Here is a 19,826-nt window from a genome sequence, read left to right as displayed (position 1 = left end):
GAAAGACTCGACAAATCTGGAAATTACCTGCAGAAATATCTTGACAGAATCTTATCTTTCAAAATCTACTTGCTCTTGGTGCTTTTCTGCACTTCACTATACTCAAAGAAAATAAGGGCAGGAACACCAAGGAGGAATCTAACACCTCAACACTGATTGGAAATAGGAACTGTGTCTGAGAAGACATACTCTACACATCCTTCTACCCTACTATCTTGGGAAACTGCAGATCCAAGTTATCCTTCTGGTCATTACTCCCAATTACTTAGAGAAACTGGCATCAAAACAATTTGGCAGCAAACTAGGGCTCATCAAAGTTGTAGGTCACTTTTGCCAGCAGACAGAAATGGCAGCATGCCAAGGAACCCTTAGCATTCCCAACAAACAAACAAAAAAAGCAATGACAGCATCGAAGTTATGCAGATTAAGGAGTAGAGAAAGACTCCCTATGTACACATTTTAAGTGTTGCTCTGGAATAACCCTAGTCTACCCTTTAAGAATGATCTGTGTCTCCCATCCTCTTCATTAATTGTGACTGGATTTGGTACAAAAGATCAACAGTAACAATGGACAATGGCTGGTTATTCCCTATCTCGCCACATCCAATTTCAAAGACGTAAGTGCTTTCTCAGTCTTGCCCACCTGTAACAGAAAATTATGACACCAGCCTTTAAATACTCTTTATTCAAATGTCAAGAACTTATTCACAGAAAAGCCTGTCATTGTCTAATAGGTGAACTTCACCCGGAAGGGCTATAGGCAGCATTAACTGAGTTCAGGAAAATACATTCAACAGAAGTCAAGCTACTTAAAAATAATTTACTTCAAAAAATTAAATCTGGCCCTGGGAGGTGTGGTTTAGTTGGTTGGAGCGTCATCCAGCAAACCAAAAGGTCACGGGTTTGATTCTTGATCAGGGCACATGCCTGGGTTGTGGGTTCAGTCCCCAGTTGGGGTGCGTGCAACAGGCAACCGACCGATGTTTCTCTCTCACATCAATGATTCTCTCCCTCTCTTTCTACCCCCTTTCCCCTCTCTCTAGAATCAATGAAAGAAAAAAAATTACCTGGAGTTCCCAACCCTGGCTGTGCAAAAACACCCAAGACTTATTTTGAAAACTAAAAATGTCTGGTCTTACAAATATCTGACTCAGTAGATATGAGGCAGGAACGTTCCTTTTTTCCAAGCTGTGTAAGTGATTTAGCTGCACAGCCAGACTTGAGACACTTTGTTAGATATTAATTATGCTTTGCCAATTTGTTACTCACTTAGGAATTTGCTTGAGAGTAATGAGGGAGGGAATAGTATTTAAATAAAACAAGAATAGCCGTGTCTTGATAAATGCTGAAGCTGATTAAGAGGTACACGGGGTTTTGTTATATTATTTTCTAACTTTTGGGTATGTTTGAAAACATCATAAATTTAAAATATTTTAAATTAAGACTTTATCCCTGCCAGAGCCCTCTATTCCATCCTCCCCACTACTGCCAGAGCAATCTCCCTCAAACTCAAAACCTACCTACATCATCAAGGGCAAACTCCTTACCTAATTCAGGGTGTAAGACCTCTAGGACCTAGTTAGTCCCTGTTTACCTCTCTTACCACAGCCAAGGCATTACATAATATTCCTGCCCGCTCCCCACATGCTTTAACCATGTCCAGCTTTTTATAGTTTCCCTAACATTCAAGACTTTCGAAACCTTGACTCAAATTGCTCTCTCTAGTGAAGTAGCTGCTGTCTGCATATCCCCTCAAGCTCAGTACAATGTCACCCGCTCTATGAAGCTATTTCAGATATCTTCTCCCCAAGTAAAAATCGACAACTCCCTCCTCTGTGCCCTCAATGTACCCTGCATATACCCTCAATCAACATACTTCTGCTTACTTACCTATCTCACCACTAGAGTGAGCTCTGCATGAACGGGACTGTGCCTATTTATCTGTGCATTCCTGTCACCAGCACAGAAACTGTCTTTTAGTATATTAATAAATGACTTTTTAGTAAATGTTTAATGAAGCTAAATAATCCAAGTCACATTAAACTCTTTTGGTGAAATCTTCACTGAGAAAAACCTATTTATACAATTCACTAAATCTGTATCTTTCCATTCAAAAAATACTTCATAAGTGAATATACTATATTTAGGGCACTGCAATCAATGGGTGCTATAAATTAGCCAGGTATACAAAAACGTAAAAAAAAAAAAAAATCAGAAATAAAGATTGGAAGCAATGGTAATAAAAAAATAAAATTCTAGTACATGAAAACGCACAATTACATCTTCCCAGTTGCCAAAGCAAAGCTGAAGAATAATCAATTACAAGATCAACACAATATATTAAATAAATCTTTAAATAACATCAACCATAAGCCTCTTGCTCTTTTTTTAAAAATTGGATTTTTAGAGATTAAAGTTGCATAAAGCAGAAAACACCTTTAGCACAAATGAAACAATTAGCCCTGCTTTCATCTTTGGTCATAGAGCTTTAGTCTAATATACTAGAAAATATAAGACAAACAACACAGCAATTTAGACAGCCTCTTAATGACATGTGGAAAAAATCTTTAGATTTCTTCTTGTCCTATATTGAAGGATCAGCACAAAATTCCTGAAATTCTATGAAAAAATCTTTGCACATGCTGTTATTTTCTGGGAAGATAACTGATAGCTTTCATTGGCTTCTTAAGAGACCTATGACTTGAAAAACATTAGGAACCATCACCCCACAAAAAGCTCTCTAAGACACTGTCTGCCTAGCCAATACAATGTTTACACTTTCATTTATGAAACACAGGTGTATGGTATTTCCCCTAAAGCCACATGATAGGCTGTCAAATACAATACAGTACAGGAAACCAATGAAAAAAAAAAAATCCAACCCTTTTGCACTATTTAGCTCCAATTCTGTCATAGCCCCCAAGTTTTCAAAGAAATATGCAGCATCTTAAAGATTAAACCTCCTATGTGTAAGAAGGAATTCTGTATTTCTGGATTTAAAAAAAATCCTCTTAAGTCCTGTATCCTGAAGAAAGGTAGAAAAGACACAAACCTTCTATAGGAAAGCTAGATTAGGTATATTTCTAAATAAAAGCTAGGTTTTAAATGCCTTAAAATATTCTGACAAAAGATATACTGTAACTATATGGAGAGGAGGAAAGACCTTAGTAATGTATTTATTGTTACTATTTGCACTGATTTTTTTTTTAAATTTAAAGACACAGACTGAGAAATACTACTGGAAGAAAGTCAAAATGAAGCAGAAGACAACAGCATAACGGAAAGGCCTGGGAGTCCAAAAGAACTGGGCTTAAATTCTATTCACTAGCTGTATGACTTCAGACAAGTTACTGTACCACTCTGAGTGAGTAAACCTCTATAAAATAAACAACGCAGTCTATCCAAAGAATTGGGCTTGGCAAAGAGTAAGCCATACTATTATTTGTTACATTTCTTTTAGCCGCAGATTTATCTAAGGGCAGCAATCTTATGATCTTACTCTCTCTCTCTCTTTCTCTCTCCCTCTCTCCCTCTCTCTCTCTCTCACACACACACACACACTCAAAAGCAAAAAAGAGCTGGTCTTTTCAATCCTTCTACATGTTATCCGCATATGAAGGAGAACATAAAGAGCATACTAATCTCCAGACTTAGCCTTAAGTACTGACAAAAACTGAAAAGTTAAACTTGGATGATGCTCCAGGTCTCATTCTCAAGTTAGTTATAAATAGTCTACTAAATAATGTTTAGTTGGGTCACACCACTTAACAATCAAAGATTTTAAGTGTACAGTAGTCCCTCTCTATATCGCGGTTCATTAATTGCGGACTCACTGTATTGCGGGATTTTAAAAAATATTATATTTAATTATTTATCGCGGATTTTTTGCTATATCGTGGGATTTAGTGGTCCTGTATATCGCGGGATTTCATTAAAGCTACGTAGGTTTAAGAGTGTAGAATATGTTTGAGACATAAGTAGTGTTTATAAAAGTATGGAAAAGGTTAATAAGGGAGTAGGAACGGTTTATAAGTGTGTGGGAAGGGTTTATACAGCCTTGAAATATATACATATAAATACTAAAATAAATGTAAAGTTCCTACTTAACGGATTTATAAGTGTGTGGGAAGGGTTTATACAGCCTTGAAATATATACATATAAATACTAAAATAAATGTAAAGTTCCTACTTAACGGATTTTCACCTATCACAGGGGGGTCTAGAACGTAATACCCGAGATAAGTGAGGGAATACTGTATCTCAATTATTTTGAGCTGGTTCAAATGAATTTGGAAGGAACAGAGACAAAGATTCTTTTATACGGTTTAAAAGAACAAGTTATTTATATCAATTATTAACATGACAGCAAGTTCCTTTCAGTGTGATAAAAATAATTCCAACCTCAAAGGTTTCTTACAAGAATAAAATTAGTTCATTGATGAAAAAAGCTTTAAAACAAAGCATTTAGAAAAAAGATCATGTCCCAACATATAGACATAACTGGCTCTGTTTGAATAAATTTAACAGTACCACACACAGTCTGTCACATATCATTTCCAATGTTTTTTCTCTAAATATTTTATTTATTTTTAGAGAAGGGAAGGGAGGGAGAAAGAGAGGGAGAGAAACATCAGTAGGTTGCCTCTGAGCCCCAACCAGGGACCCAATCCACAACCCAGGCATGTGCCCTGCCTGATGACTTTCACTTTGCAAAACCAAGCCCAACCAACTGAGGCACAATGGTTAGGGCACCAATGTTTTTTAAATAACCAAACAATGTAAACATAAGCTGCTTTAAAACATTTATATCTTTAACATGAGAAGTGTTAGCTTAAAATGAAAGAACAGTTTGCAAAGGTAGTCTAGTTCCCTGCCACTAATTGACTTTGTGAGCTGAGGACAATCTGGGCCTGAAACAAACACAAAATGGGAATATAATTACTACGATCCCTTGAAACACTGTCTCTTAATACTTTGCCTTCAGTTCAAGGTAAGTGTTATGTATTAAATACAACCAATCTGAATTATTCTCAAAATTAAAGAGCCAAAAGCAACCAAGCCAGTTTTCTACCTGGCACAAATTCCAACTTTTTTAAAAACAAACTACACTTTTCCAAATAATTCACTTTTAAGCTGAGTACATTTTGAAAGATCAAATTAAGTTTTCCCAAGATGAAAAATAGGAACTTTTGGTTAACCATCTGGATGAAAATAAAAGCACATGCCTACTTCACACCATTACTCAAACATAAAATGCTAACTATAAAAGTATTAGAAGATAATGTAAGAAACTATTCTTGTAATCTTGGCAAAGATCTTGCAAGCAAGATACACAATCTAGAAACTATAAAGGAAAGAAAAAAGGGGCAGATTTGATGACATAAAAATCTCAAACCATAAAAAGAAAATATTTGCAATAGGATAAAGAAAAGTTTAGTATTTCTAATATACAAGTCAAAGAATCTGACTGAAAACCAAGAGGGCATGAAGCTGCATTTTGCAGAAGATATAAACATTTGCTCATCCTCACTAGTAATTACAAAAATGCTAATCAAAGCAAAGACACGCTATTTCTCACAGACTGGTTAAAATGAAAAGCATCAACAATATCTTGTCTTAACAGATACAGGTGGAGAAAAGGGCACCCACAAACACTGCTGGTAGGAAGGAAAATTCAATACTACATACAGCCTTCAGTACCTATCAAAAATTTAAATAACCCATAATGAATTGTACTTCCAAGGCTCCAAAAAAGGGAATGATACATTATAGTAAGGTCATGCTTTGGGGATGCCATATAAACACTAATAAGATGGAGTTATATGTTCTAATATTTTAATTTGAAAGTTTTATAAGGAGGAAATTCAGTCCCATTTACAGGCTTATGGCATCTATAAACATGCACGAAAACAGAGCCAAATCAAATTGTCCCATCAAAAAGCTCCAAATTGGCCTCATGTGAAAAGTAATAACCATAGTCAAAAGGGTGAAGAAACTGAGCTTTCTTTGGATTTTTGACTCGATCATTTACTTTTCTATTCCCTTAAATTTTCCCCATTTGGGGGGACTTTTTTATTTTAAAAGGGACCACTTATTCTAGACTTCCATGGATGACACCTGCTGGCACATTCAGAAAGTGTTAAGTTCAGTTTTAAGAAAAGATTTATCTTTAACACAGTAGAAACTGGACTAGGTAACCTAGAAATTTATTAAGGAAATAAACATGGATATTACAAAGATTTCTCTGTTAGAATGTTGCTCTGCTTCTTTCTTTTATTCAACACTTACTTACCAAATGTCTACTGAGTGCTAGGAAGCATTGTTAAGATAAAGAAAACTAGGACTTAAAAGGTTTGAACACAGGGAATTAATTAGTTAACAAGTTATAAACCATGCACACAATAGAATATAATGCAGCCATTAAAAGCATTATAGAAGTATACATTATGACAGAGAACAGGGGTCAAAATATTAAAAGGGAAAAGCAAATTTAAAAATACCATTTCTGTATTGGCTTGCAGAAACAGCTAAAAAAAGACAATTTGGGGAAATATGAGAAAGTTTGAATATGGACTGGATATTAGATAATATTAAGAAAAAGAATAAATTCCTTAGGTGTGATAATAGTATTGTGGTTTTATAGGCCCTTATTCCTAAAACACGCATGCTGAAGGATTTTAGGATGAAGTATCTTCTTACTTTACATGCTTCAGAAAAGTTAAATACACATATAAATCAAATATGGAGAATTCTTAACAATTGTTGGATACAGCTGATGATATACAAATGCTCCTGTGCTATTCCTTCAGCATCTTTGTTTGAAAATTTTCATAATAAAAAGTTGGAAGGTAATGAATTAATTTAAAAAATTATTTTTAAAAATATGTTTATACAGGCGTAAAGAAAAAGCCTTGGAAGAACATACTGTATACCAACATGTTAATAGTATTCATCTCTGAATGATAATTTCAGATTTCTGTACTTATCTGTATTTTTCAATAATAAGCAATGTATACTTCTATAATCATTAAGAATATTATTTAAAAATAAAGTCAAGAAAGTGTTTTCAAACAAGACTTACAAGAGTGAACAAATGACTGAAGTCTCATTCCCAAAGTATTCTTATTAAATAATTTTATGAACTCTGAAGTAGTATGCAAATTTAATATTACACAAGAGAACAGATTGTTGTGTGGACATCACATAGTTTTTAAATTTCTACTTACATGAGTAATTTATACCATTCTCACAGTATAAAAATCCAAGCAGTTCACGGTAATGATTGCAGAGAGGAAGGGAACACTGGGTTAAAGTATTACTAAAAAGTATTTCCCCTTTACCTATTATCCCCTCCCTAAAAGACTTCAGACAAAAATAAGTGTTAAGAAATGATCAATTAGGGGAGGGGATAGGAAGAGTTTTTATTCTGTTATTCTCTATACTCTTCAGTATATTTAAAATTTTTGAAACAGACATGCAAACACTGCAGAACAAGCCCACGTTCCTCTTGACCACTCCTCCCCAAAAATATATCAGTTCACCCCAGTTTTTTTTTTAAAAAAAACCATACAAATAGCATCATATAAACTATACTATCTTGCAACTTGCCAAAATTATCTCCAAAATAGCAGTATTAATTTTTACCACTTGTGGGCATTATTCTAAGACCAGATTCTTCCCTATATTTCTACCAGGCCTTGATATTTCTATTTTTTTTTCTGCCAATCTATGGTTAAAAGAGATCTCTTTTTAATTTGCATTTCTAATGTTTAGTTTGAGTATCTTTTCTTGTTCTTAGACATTTTCAGTTCCTCTTCTGGGAAAAGCATGTCCAAAATTTTCTAAATGTTACTCTTACAATTAGGATGAGAATACACCAACCAAAATGTTAATGGTGACTGAATATGCTATAGGAGTAGGAATCTTTCCCCAAAACAAGAACACATTTTCTAGTTTTTCCCAAACTAACTCAGTAACAGAAACTAAAAAATGATGATAAAGTGAATAAAAATAATCCTTTTAGATTAAAAGGTATTAGTTTCAGGGTACTCTACTACTGGAGTACATAACACCCTTCAGGAGTTCATAAAATCTAGCTCAAAGAAGTAAACACGTCTACAGTACAAGTCTTGTGAGGAAATGAAACAATGGTTGAGACATTTAGAATACACTTACTTCATTTGGGATATATTTAACTAATTTCCTTTGTATAGCACTTTTTCATCCATGATGTATTTTTCATGTATTTTGTTTAACACTAACAAAATTACTATGTGACATTCTCTGATGCCCTCCTCTAAACTGCTGTAGCACATTTTGTTCACTCATGTTACTGTACTGATCCCTTTGAGTGTGGTTTACAAGTCTCCCTCCCATAGTAGACCATGCTGCCCTCCATTCTCCAGTTGCTTATCTTTTTGTATTCCCAGTAACTGGCAGTACAGAATATGCCCTCAAGTACTTATTGAGTGAATAAGTTACCATCACCCCCATTTAAAGGATAAGGAAATAGGCTTGTGATGAAGTAATTTGCCCCAAGTAAAACAGCTATTAACAATTTATTTTACATAAATTACAATGGCTTTAGCTTTGTAGGGCACTCTATAATTTAAACATTTAAAAATACATAATTTTACTTTAATGCTCACAACAGCCTATGAAGTAGGCTTTTCGATTACCATTTTAGAGATGAGAATGCAAATTCAGTGTTAAACCCTAGGCTCACTCAAATTCTAGTTTATATGAAGTACAGCTGTCTCTTTACATACTTGATAGATCACAAACGGGGTGTAGGAGCTTCTATATTTATGTAGCAAACATCTGGGGCGCGGAGGTAGAGGGGAACAGAGAAGGTAGAAGGAAGACAGTTAAAACAATAGGACACAGAAGCTGGAGACCAGGAATAGGTGCATCTAAAGACATAAACTGATATTGTAGTGTCAACCACAAGTACCACTTTGAAATCTAATCTTGGCCCAAAGGTTTTTCTTGTTATTACCCTTTATTCACAGAGGACAATTGCTGGCTTTCTCACCTATCAGCAGTCTCAAAGGCTGGGGAGGGATATAGAGCTAAGGAGAACTTAAGAGGAACAATAGGTTACATTATACATGGACAAAGCAGAGGAAGAAATGATAACACAAAGGAAAAGGCTAAGGAACTTTAAACATGATCTCAGTCCTTAGTTGGACTATAAACTTTTTCAGAGGTAGAGACCAACTCTCATTGATTTTATGTTATTAGCTCATAGTATTAAAAACACTCAGTAACTACTTGCTGAACTGAATAAAGAGAGGTAAGACCTGAGAGGGAAAAAGATAAGACTATTAATAAAAAATGGTTTCCAATTTATTAAGCACTTACGATGTGTCCAGTACTGTACTGTTTAGATAATATATATTTAAAAGAATAATATTTACCTCTTTTCTAACCTGCTATATAGGTGCCAGTCAAGTATGCGAATAGTGGAGATGCCAGTGACAACTGGGAATATTCATTATGGGTTACTAAGGTTACAGCAGAACCCTGAACAGAACAAACTTGAACAATAGGGGGCTGTCTAGATGGAAGGAGATCATGACAACCAATGCAGTACACATCACCACAGAACTGGGTAAGACCCTTCATAGGGTATGAATGTGACTCCTGAGGTTTGACAAAGTGAAAACACTACTCTAGTGGAACATTCATTTATACTGGCCAGAGTCTTAGTCCCCAAATGACCAAAGAAGAAACCCCCTTCCTTCCCACCACTGATAACCCCAACAGAGACCTAATGGGTCAAGACACGCTTTGTTAACTGGCCATCACTTCACCACCATTAACTGCCCATCTCTGAGCTGTTGGAGGCTTTAAGTAAAATAGTATGTTAAAGAAATTATTATCTACTGACTACCTCTAGTGTACTAACACCTTAAATTTTCTCATTTAATCCCAGCAGCCCCAATGAATAAGGTATTTTCCCCACAAGAGGCAACTGATAGGTTAGGTTACTTTCCCAAAGTGACAGAACCAGTAAGTGACCAGAAAAATTTAGAAGTCAAGCATTTTCCTGCCCTTCTTATATAAATTATATCACTGAGTAACCTTATAAAATTATCCCAGCTAATATATGAAAAGAAAATTATGGAGTTAGAACGTCATCATTTTGACACAGATCTAGGCTTTGGACAGCAATGGCTGTTAATATACAAAAAAAATTCACAACATCACTACAACCTGATGAATATTGTGAATGAACACCACACTGCCAATATTCTTGCCAAAGGGAATGAACCTGAATTTATAAAGCCTCTGGATCCAGCTGTCAATCTGCAAAAAGTACAGAAGACAGAGGAACATGCTGAACTGTACTGAGTATGCAACCAGAAAAACTCGTCTTTGGGAAACTACAGATCAAAGGGCCTGAGCTCTTCAACAGATATAGTATAGGGAAAAGTAAAGCAAAAGAAAAAAAAAGTAAGCTATGGCTATTTAAAAGACAAATAAAATTTTAAAAGATGGACAAAATAAACCAGACTATCTAGGGATGCACACTTGGGTAATAAAACCATAATAGATAGCAAAGAACTGATTACAATAAAGTCAGAATAGCAGATAGTTTCTAAGGGAGGGAGGATGCTGAGGGAGGACTGGGATGGGCACATGGAAGGACTTCTAGGGTGACAGGCAGAGTTTTATTTCTTGATTTGGGTAGCAGTTACAAAAGCGTTTGCCATAAAATAATTTATTAAACTATAAATCGGTTTTGGGGAGGTTTTCCATATCTGTATTCTATTTTCTGCAATAAAAGCAAAGCATTTTAATCACTTGAAAGCTGCTTACATACAGCATGATTCCACTTGTATGAAATGCCCAGAAAAGACAAATCTATAGAGACATATAGTAGATTAGTAGTTGCCAAGCACTGGGGGTTGGGAGAGAGAAGGGATATGACTACTAATGGATACTGAGTTTCTTTGAGGGGTGATGAAAATGTTCTAAAATTGATGTGGTAATGGTTGTACAACTGTGAACAGCTAAAATCCAATGTATATTTTAGAAGGGTGAATTGTATGGTACGCAAATTATATCTCAGTAAAGCTGTTGAAAAGTCTAAGACACCCCAGTTAAACCAAGACACACTTTTAAAATACAGACAGGATGGAACCCAAGAACCTGAATTTCTGGCAAATTCCCAGGTGATATTACTGATACTCACCTGACTGTCATTTGTGGGAAACCTTTTTAACAAAAGATTTCAAAACTGATTCTAGATAAAGGCGGTACTAAATAGCATTGAAAAGTCAAGTATTTTTACTCAGGAACTGAGAAAGTAGTTCAGGAAAAAAAATGTTAACACCCTGTGCCATACATTGTTCTATTCCAGTGGTTCCCCTGATCATCAACAGCATCTCCTGGGAAATAGCTGGAAATGCAAATTCTCAGCCCCCACCTTCTGCTGCCACCCCACCCGACTTACAGAATCAGAAAATCTGGGGGTAGAGCCCAGCAATCTGTTTTAGCAAGCCCTCTAAGTGATTCCGATGTTATCTCAAGTTTCAGAACGACTGTTCTAAGCATTTTATATGCATTGACTCAGCTAACCTTTTCCAAAACTCTATGAGGTAGGTAACAGTTATTACTACCATTTTACAGATTAAGAACTGTGGCACAAAGTTAAATAATTTGCACAAGATGACATAACTGGTAAGAAATGAAGTCAGAATTTGAACCAAGGGAGTCTGACTCCAGTGTTCCTAATGACTGTGCAGAAAGGTGCTGAAAAGTACTTCCACCTATAAAAAGTCAATCAGCAAAATAATACAGAATTAGTAGTGGAAGTAAAAAACAAAAAAGCAAAGACCAGGAGATATATGTCTCACTATAAAGACGGGCAAGTAAGAAAATAACAGCAGCAAATAATGAAAGCATTAAAGCAATCTTCCAAAAGTATTCCAAAATATAAGGAGCCACCAAATACAAATACCCAAGTACTTCCAGAGCAATTATCTCTGGTATCTAATTATAAGGATTTAAAACCGAGGTTATGCTAAAGATGGTACATAAATTCATGGCATTTAAAATCTAAATGATTACACTAAAAGATCATTCGATCATTTGCATCTCCCTACTCCTAGTTCCTTTTAGTTACTATTTAAAGATTATTGAAAAGGAAAAATTACTTTTTTCTCAACATCTAAGATTACACAATCAGAATCTCAAGGTTGAAAAAGAATTTTCGCATTCATCTAATCCAACCAGCAATACAGACTGAATCGATCTACAATATCAATCTCCATTTAATGATACATTCATAAGAAGCTAAAAGAAATGACAACTTTCTGTAAAATCACACTCTGGGATCCATCCATGTTACCACTGTAATTTTAAAAACCAAATGGTTAAAAACATCTTTAGGAAACTAAAAGTTTAAAATGCTCAGGTTAACAGCCCAAACAAAATTTATAGTTGCTTTACTCATAGAGAGCCACTCCTTTGCTATCTAAAAGCATTGCTATAAGCAGACAGCCAAGCTGGTCAACAAGTACATCAAGTTTTAGCGACTCAACCCCTATGACACATCAAATGAGAGGGCTTCCAAAGAATCTTCAGAGTTGACATTATCCCTGACATTAACATATAAACATCTGGTAACCAGTCATTGAGAAAACGTGTCAGAGAACAATACAGCAAAACACTCAGAACCCCAAGTGCTTGTGACTATCAACCTTACAGATGATGAGATCACTGTAGAGGCCTAATATGGTTACAGCTACACATCAGATTTTAACATCTTAATCTCACTGCAGGAGGTAACATGAAGTGTAAAGAGCACATATTTTCAGAGCAACCAAGTTTGGCATTTCAATAATACTTTGAACCCATGGTTTAAAGGACACAAAAGAAAAAAAAAAAAAAAACCCCAACAGCATTTCCAATGTAAATTTGTAGATGTTAAGAACTCTGGAAACAATTCAAATAAAATGCCTACTATGTGCCAAACTCTGTCCCAAAAACCTAGTTATCCTAGTTTCACAAACTCAGGATTAGAAGCGACCTGTTCAAACTTCCTAACTACAGAAAACTCAGAATAGGGTAAATATCTAATCACCATATCCAATTAATGGACTTCACTGTATTTCCCAAGAAATCACTTAATACTTAGCCTATTTTCAACTAGTGATCTGATTTCTCCACTAATGAACAAAGAACCAAAAAATCTGAACTCATGATCCATAGCACTGGATTCACAATAATATTTCATCTAATACCTCAAAAACTTTCATTCATGACCTCTATCTATACCCTCTGTACCCCCTCAACTTGGGATCACCTTCATTTTATAGGTATACACAAACGGCCTTGCTCTGCCCCCATTTATGCTTAAGTCAAAGGCTGGCTGGAGTCTATGTCCAACGTTCATTCTCAGGTTTTGACTATAGAGAAGACATACAGTAGATCCCAGGACGGCCAATGCTACACAAGGGAAGAAACAAACAGTTTAAAGGACTTTATGCTGGGGGAGGGGGAAGGCATCATTTCCAGAAGAAATAAAATTAAAAATAACAACAGAAAAACTACAGTTGTGTAGAACAGCTGAAAATAAGGATGTAAGGGGAAGCTCTCAAAAACTGTTTAGTTTTGCCATTTCAAAAAGTATATCACAGCCAGAGGAACTCATCACTAAATCTCATTAGCTTAGAAGTTATGGGTCAGAGTAGCTGAGATACCAACATCAAAAGAATAAAAAGCAGCATTATGACATAGTATAAAAATAACTAAACCACCTAAGGAAATTGAAACCATGATGAAAAACCCCAAAGGCACAATCAGGTCATTATCTAGGAAACATTAGCTTCTTCCACAAGGAGGCCTACTTTTCATGTGGAGCAGTAAGCAGGGCCAAGACATGGAACTGAAGTCAGGTATCAATTAAATCAGACTCTGCCACAGAAAAAAGAATCCATGACTAGTTATTTTGGGATAGTGCCTAGGCCAGCAGTATCAACTCCAACTGGGATACAGGAGATTACTGCCATTGTTCCATTATAATGGGGTCCTCCAGGGTCTTTAGCTTAGCAAGAACAGGTTAGTTTAGATACCACTACTGAGATATAATCACCAATGTGGGGAAAACTATAGGACGTTTTCAACAAATCAGAAGAAAAAAACAAAAGGGAGAGAATCTGCAGATTATGATAGATTTAGGGGATATATCAATCCTTTGTGATAAATGGACTTCCTTTGGATCCTAATTCAAACTGTAAAATTTGAACACTAGCTTCATATTTGGTATTTTTAAAAAGCATTTATTTTTTTGAGTTATAAGTTTTTTTAGGTTATGTCTATAGAGTCCTTATCTTTTAGAGATACAAATATCTGCAAATACAAGTATGACCACAGGGGTTTATTTCAAAATAGTGGGGGTGGGGGGCAGTGGGTAGAACTATAGATGAAATAGAATGACTACAAGTTAGTAAATGTTAAAAGCTGGTGATAGATATGCAGGAGGAATCATTATACCACCCAATTTGTGTATGTTTGAAACTTTCCCTAGCTCTTTAAAACAGAACTGGTTAGACATATCTTGCAATTTTATTTTTTTGAATGATGCTTAAGGTGAATTAAACAATTATGTACAGACAGAATTCATTCCATTCACACAGTTTAATTCAGTAATAAGCTCCACTTAAACACAAGAACCAACTAGTGCCACTTCAAATCAATGTTACAAGCCAGAGTAACTCAATCACAGAATGGAAACACACCCCTCCCCCCAACATCTCCATTCCAGGAAGTGAAGTGCAAATACTACCCACAAAGATTTAGAAAAACTAACCTAAAATCACAGCCAATCATACTCATCCTGGTGGAAAATACCAACACTGCTCCAACAGTTTTCTGAACCTTCCTGAACAAGTTGGTCTGCTGGTTCCTCTGGAGTGCTAACACACTCAGGTCAGACAACTGAAGTACCTACAAAAAAAAGGTGGGGGGGATACACAAACATTTATTAGGGTGTAGGGGAGTTAACTATCAATGTTCCAACATAATCATAGTTATTATTTCTTAAGCAATAGCCCTCACATAGCAATTTACATTTTTCAAGACCTGCTTTGAGCAGAGAAAAGAATTCAGAAAGAACAGCTAAAACAATTCTAATCTGACAACACTCCCTGAAAACTCAACTCAGTTCTCAGCACAAATAAAATTACAGGGGATAGTGATTATTCTATAAACAATTTTTATCCTCACTATAAATTTGATACCATGGCAGTGTTAAATTTATTTTTGGTGAAAAAAAATTTGCATCTATAAAAAAATCTTCACCTTTATATATTCATTTTGGCCATGCTGGGAGACAAATATAAACACCCTAGAAACTCAAGTTGAACTTTGTCACTGAACCTTAGACAAAGTTTTTAACTGGTATTTCTACTCCTTCTGCTCTTCTCAGAGATATACCTAGAATTAAACCTTTTAGGTCACACCTAGATTGTCATTCCCAGATTTGTTCTAATTCTAAATGACAAGAGTCAAATTAAAATTCAGTTAAGTTCTGATCATTGCTGACCCATTGTAAAGAACACCAAAGCAATATCTCAAAACAAAGTGATCCCCCTAACCTTCAATGAAAAAAAGGAAAATTCTGTCACCTCCAAAGTACTTCAAATTAAATAAGCCCTAAAGCTCAAAACTACTGTCCATATGCAATTAATTACTGGAATGGTTACCCATGGTAAATCTGTAACCCTAGGTAGACTTTTCACCATCATATTCCTATTTCAAACCCCATCACCCACCAAGACAAACAGAAAAAAAGCACTCGCTTTAATATTGGTCTAATCAAAATATAACAGTAAGAAAACTACCTCCATATAGAACCCAGTCACTTCTACTTAGAATGTCAGAAAACATATGATGTCAAAAGAATAACAGAAGATAATATATTAAAAGAACTGGCAGTAACTCCCTTTGGAAAAGAAGCCTGGTATCCCAAACAACCGTTCTAAACTCTCTCAGATAGAAATTATCCTGCCCAAGCAAGACCAAATAGCAGATCCCTACACTGATCTAAGGGACCAAACAAAGAAGGTAGGGGAAAAGCACTATGAATACTTGAAAACTAGCAGGAAAAAGTTCCCTTTATCACTATGAAAAGAATGGCATCAAATCTCACTTAGGATGAATGACAGGACAGACTACCTTTGAAGGAGTAGGTGGGAAGAGGCAAGGGATGAGGCACCCCTTCTAAAAGACAGAACACCCCGGGGGTGTATTCAAGAGGAACATTATTATGGCTGGTGGTTATTCCCAGATAATGATTTTGCACTAACATCCCTTGACTAGATGGTTAACACAGGTGGGAATCACATCCAAACTTTGGGAACCACTATGAAAAGGAAAAAGAATACAAAAATGATAAGGCTGGCACGAAAAATTTACAGTTTAAGGAACAAAATCTTTTCTTTCCTAGGCCATAAACTACCACATGACACAGATGCATCTGACAATGTATTCTTACACCAAGAAAAGGTAACCACAATTTACTGTGTGCCTGCTATAAGCCAGGCACGTTACAAAATATCTAATTGTAGCAACTACAAGAGCTACTATCCTCATTATCCAGATGAAAAAACAGAGTATCTGAAAAGTAATTTTCCCAAGGTCACAAAGTTAACATGAACCCAAAGTACATGGTGTCTCCCCAGTTTAGGCAACATTAGGGATAAAATTATGTTGAACATGCAATCTAAAAAAGAAATTAACTGCCAATAGTAATGCTGAAATGAGGGGCAGGAAAAAAGTAGAACATGGCGGTGATTGAGAGGCAGGAGATAATCTATCAAAGCTATTTTAATTTGCAGCACATGGGGGAGGAGGAATATAGTGGAGTCTGACAGTAAAGTATCTTCTTTCTAGGGAATTCAGATCCTGGGGGGAAAAAAATAGCTAAGAATAACCGAGAAAATATCTTAAAAGATAAGTAACAAAGAGTATAGGAAGACAAGGATTAAGAAGTGAATAACATGTAAGAGGTGGTTAGAAGCAAAGATAGAGTTCCACAGACCAAAGGGTCACAGGACCTGCGCAAGGCAGGGAAAAGGGGCAGTTCCCAAGTTTGTGCGAGGGATGGAAGAGGTTTGTGGGGTATAGAAAGACAAATATTTGGTTTACCAGAGAGTTATCCTCTACAGCTTTTTCAGGGTTTTTTTTTGGGGGGGGGGCTGTTATGAGGAAGGAGACTAATGGCCCCTAGAATGAAGAGGGCACTAAGACTGCAATCATCCGACCACCAACCCATTCACTGTTCTGCCTGAGTGGTTGAACAGCATGCAGAGTTAGAAAAACTGGTACTCTATGATTCGATCAGGGTCATAAAGCGTGAAGACCTGACGAAATTTAAGGCTACCATGTAGTAAATGAAGGGAAAGATTCTATTCAACACCTGCGTCAAGAGAACCAATGGAAGAGAGAAAGCGGACGGGATAGGAAACTTGGGCTAAGCTCTTCCTTAGGACTGGGCAAGAGATGACACAGAAAAGATTTGCCTCCCTCTCAAATATCCACGTAGATCAAGAAGATTCAGACCACAGAATTAGGGGAGAAGTGGGAGTAGTATGTCAGAAGCAAAAAGCCTGACCCCTTAAATCAGAGGCTACGGGAGTTGGGGACGTAGAGTCCACCTCAAGAAAAACTAGGTGACTGATTTGGGCGGCCACCGGGACAGAGAACGGAGACGAGCCAGCAGCAAAAAGGTAGTGGAGGAAGGAACCGGTCGTTGTAGGTTAGTCCTCTCCCTCACTGCCTAATCTAACCCTCAACCCCACAGCCCACGAACTCCAGGACTCCCACCCCTACCCTTCCCAACCCGCCCACTGCAGCGGCGACAACGGAGGCGTTGACTGACTGGTGGGGCAAAGGCGGGCCCACACGCGGCTGAGGCCCGGGAAATGGTGTCGCCTCATCCGACTACAGACAGGGTGGTCTGCGCCCCAGGTTCGGTTTATCAGTACCTCTGCGTTCCGTCAATCGTCACCTCCATAACGTCGGGTACCTGAGAGGCGTCATAAATGCAGACAGCCAACACCTCAATCTCGGGTCCTGGCCGGACAGACATCAGCTTCCGCCGCCATCTTAACAAGCAAGCGGACCGACCCTAGTCACTACCCCCCCACCCCCAAGCTACCTCCACCACCGCCAACGGATCCAACGAGGACGTAACCCCACTCCCGCGAGAACTCATCAGCTAAGAACAGCACGAGCCGAAGACGCTGCCGTCGCCTCCAAGACTGCTGCAGTCCGTAGTCGAACCGCGGCTGCCTCTGCGCGATCCCGCGAGAACCTCTACCGGACGGGAAAAGCCAGAGCCCAGCCCTTCTCAGACCCCTCCTCCCACCAAAACCGAAGTACGGCTCTCTTCTCAACCTACGCGAAGCAAAAAGCAAATGACGCACAACCCCACGGAGCGTCGCGAGGCGGAGTCAACCTGCCGCCACCAGCTCGCGCAGGCGCCGTGATAACTATCGCGATATTACGTTTTAGTCTCTGAGAGACCTTCGAAATCACCGCAGGATGCCGCCCGCGCCTCGCCTTTAGGAAACACGGGATCTCGCGAGACCGGGTGCACGTTCCTAAAATGGAGAGAGGCGGTGCTTCACGAAAATGACTGGGGAGTTTTTCGGGGGGAAGGGAGGAACCTCCCGTCCTGCAGGGATCTCTCGTCTACCACGAGGTTTCCGACCCACTGCGGTGCTAGCTGCCAAACCTCGCGATGACACAGCTCAGCGCCAAATCTCGGCCATGTCCTGAAAACTGCCTCCGCCCCCGATATAAGGTGTCTAGAGCCTAGTACTTGAGGAAAATTAAAAAAGTCAACCTGTTTATTCTCACGCTTCTGGGCAGAGCTGTACCAATTAGCCAAACTCCATTCTAGAGGAGGAGCAATCGTTTCCCCTATTGTTACCTGCCTCCAGGAATCACATATTATCCTGGATTAACACATAAAAGACGTTCAATCTCACAATAAGCACGCAAATGAAAACAATGACATAACATTTTTGCCCATTAGATCAGGGGAAAATTTTTTTTAAAGACCGGTAATAGACTAGTTTCCTCGCCGCACTGCAGGCTAACCTGAATCCATCTTAATCTAACTAAAGGGTCACATCGTTAGTTCTAGCTACGAAGACACTAATTTTACCTCTTGAGGCTTTACCTTGGAATAACTAACAGATCCAATACGTAGAGTGATTTTCTCCAAACAAAGGAGTCTGCCCTCAAAGGAAAATTCAAGCTTCCTGGGGGGGGGTGCAATGTGCGTGCTTGTAGCTTTTAATATGGCAGTTTTCCACGTCTAGGCAACGATATTTCTCCAATAAGTCTTGGGATACAATCTGGCTCTAATTGTGGGCTTTTCTATTCTAGTACATTGTTCTGTCCATTGTAATTTAAATATTATTCCTTTAGGGTACATTTTCATATCTGGCAGTATAAATACCCCGTTGTTACTTATCTTTTAAGATATTTTCTCGGTTATTCTTAGCTTTTTTTCCAGATGAACTTTAGAATCATATTAAGTTCCAAAAAACTTGGTATATTTATTGAAATTGCATCAACTGTATAAAGCAACATAGAAAAAATGGACATTGCTACAAAATTGAGCCTTCTTATCCAGAAGCATGTATCCTTTCTCCGTGTATGCAAACGTTCTTTTATTATATTCCTCAATAAAGTTTTGTAGTTTACTTCTAGGTATTTTTATTTGTTTTTCTTGCTATTGCGAATGGGGCTTTTTCTAGTATTAAATTTTGAAAAAGCTTATTGCTTATAGATAGGAAGAC

General features: G+C 37.4%; 1 protein-coding gene across 9 annotated transcripts in view; it reads right to left on the bottom strand.

The window, feature by feature from the left end:
• Nucleotides 1–19,826, bottom strand: part of HUWE1 (HECT, UBA and WWE domain containing E3 ubiquitin protein ligase 1) — a 166,729-nt gene that overhangs the window by 145,751 nt on the left and 1,152 nt on the right. For 6 of the 9 annotated variants that reach the window (XM_090264628.1, XM_090264634.1, XM_090264633.1 and 3 more), the window contains exon 3: nt 14,822–14,958. The gene's annotated coding sequence lies outside the window, so the exon portion shown is untranslated. Of the gene's footprint in view, nt 1–14,821; nt 14,959–17,999; nt 18,098–18,172; nt 18,386–18,415; nt 18,476–19,826 lie in introns of those variants that run through there. The other 3 variants (XM_090264630.1, XM_090264629.1, XM_090264631.1) reach the window with 3 other exon arrangements.

This window comes from Furipterus horrens, unplaced genomic scaffold, assembly GCF_987537825.1.
Source record: "Furipterus horrens unplaced genomic scaffold, mFurHor1.1.pri manual_scaffold_17, whole genome shotgun sequence".
NCBI lineage: Eukaryota > Metazoa > Chordata > Mammalia > Chiroptera > Furipteridae > Furipterus > Furipterus horrens.
The sequence above is the reverse complement of the archived record's forward strand: the minus strand, read 5'-3'. Positions and strand labels throughout refer to the sequence as shown.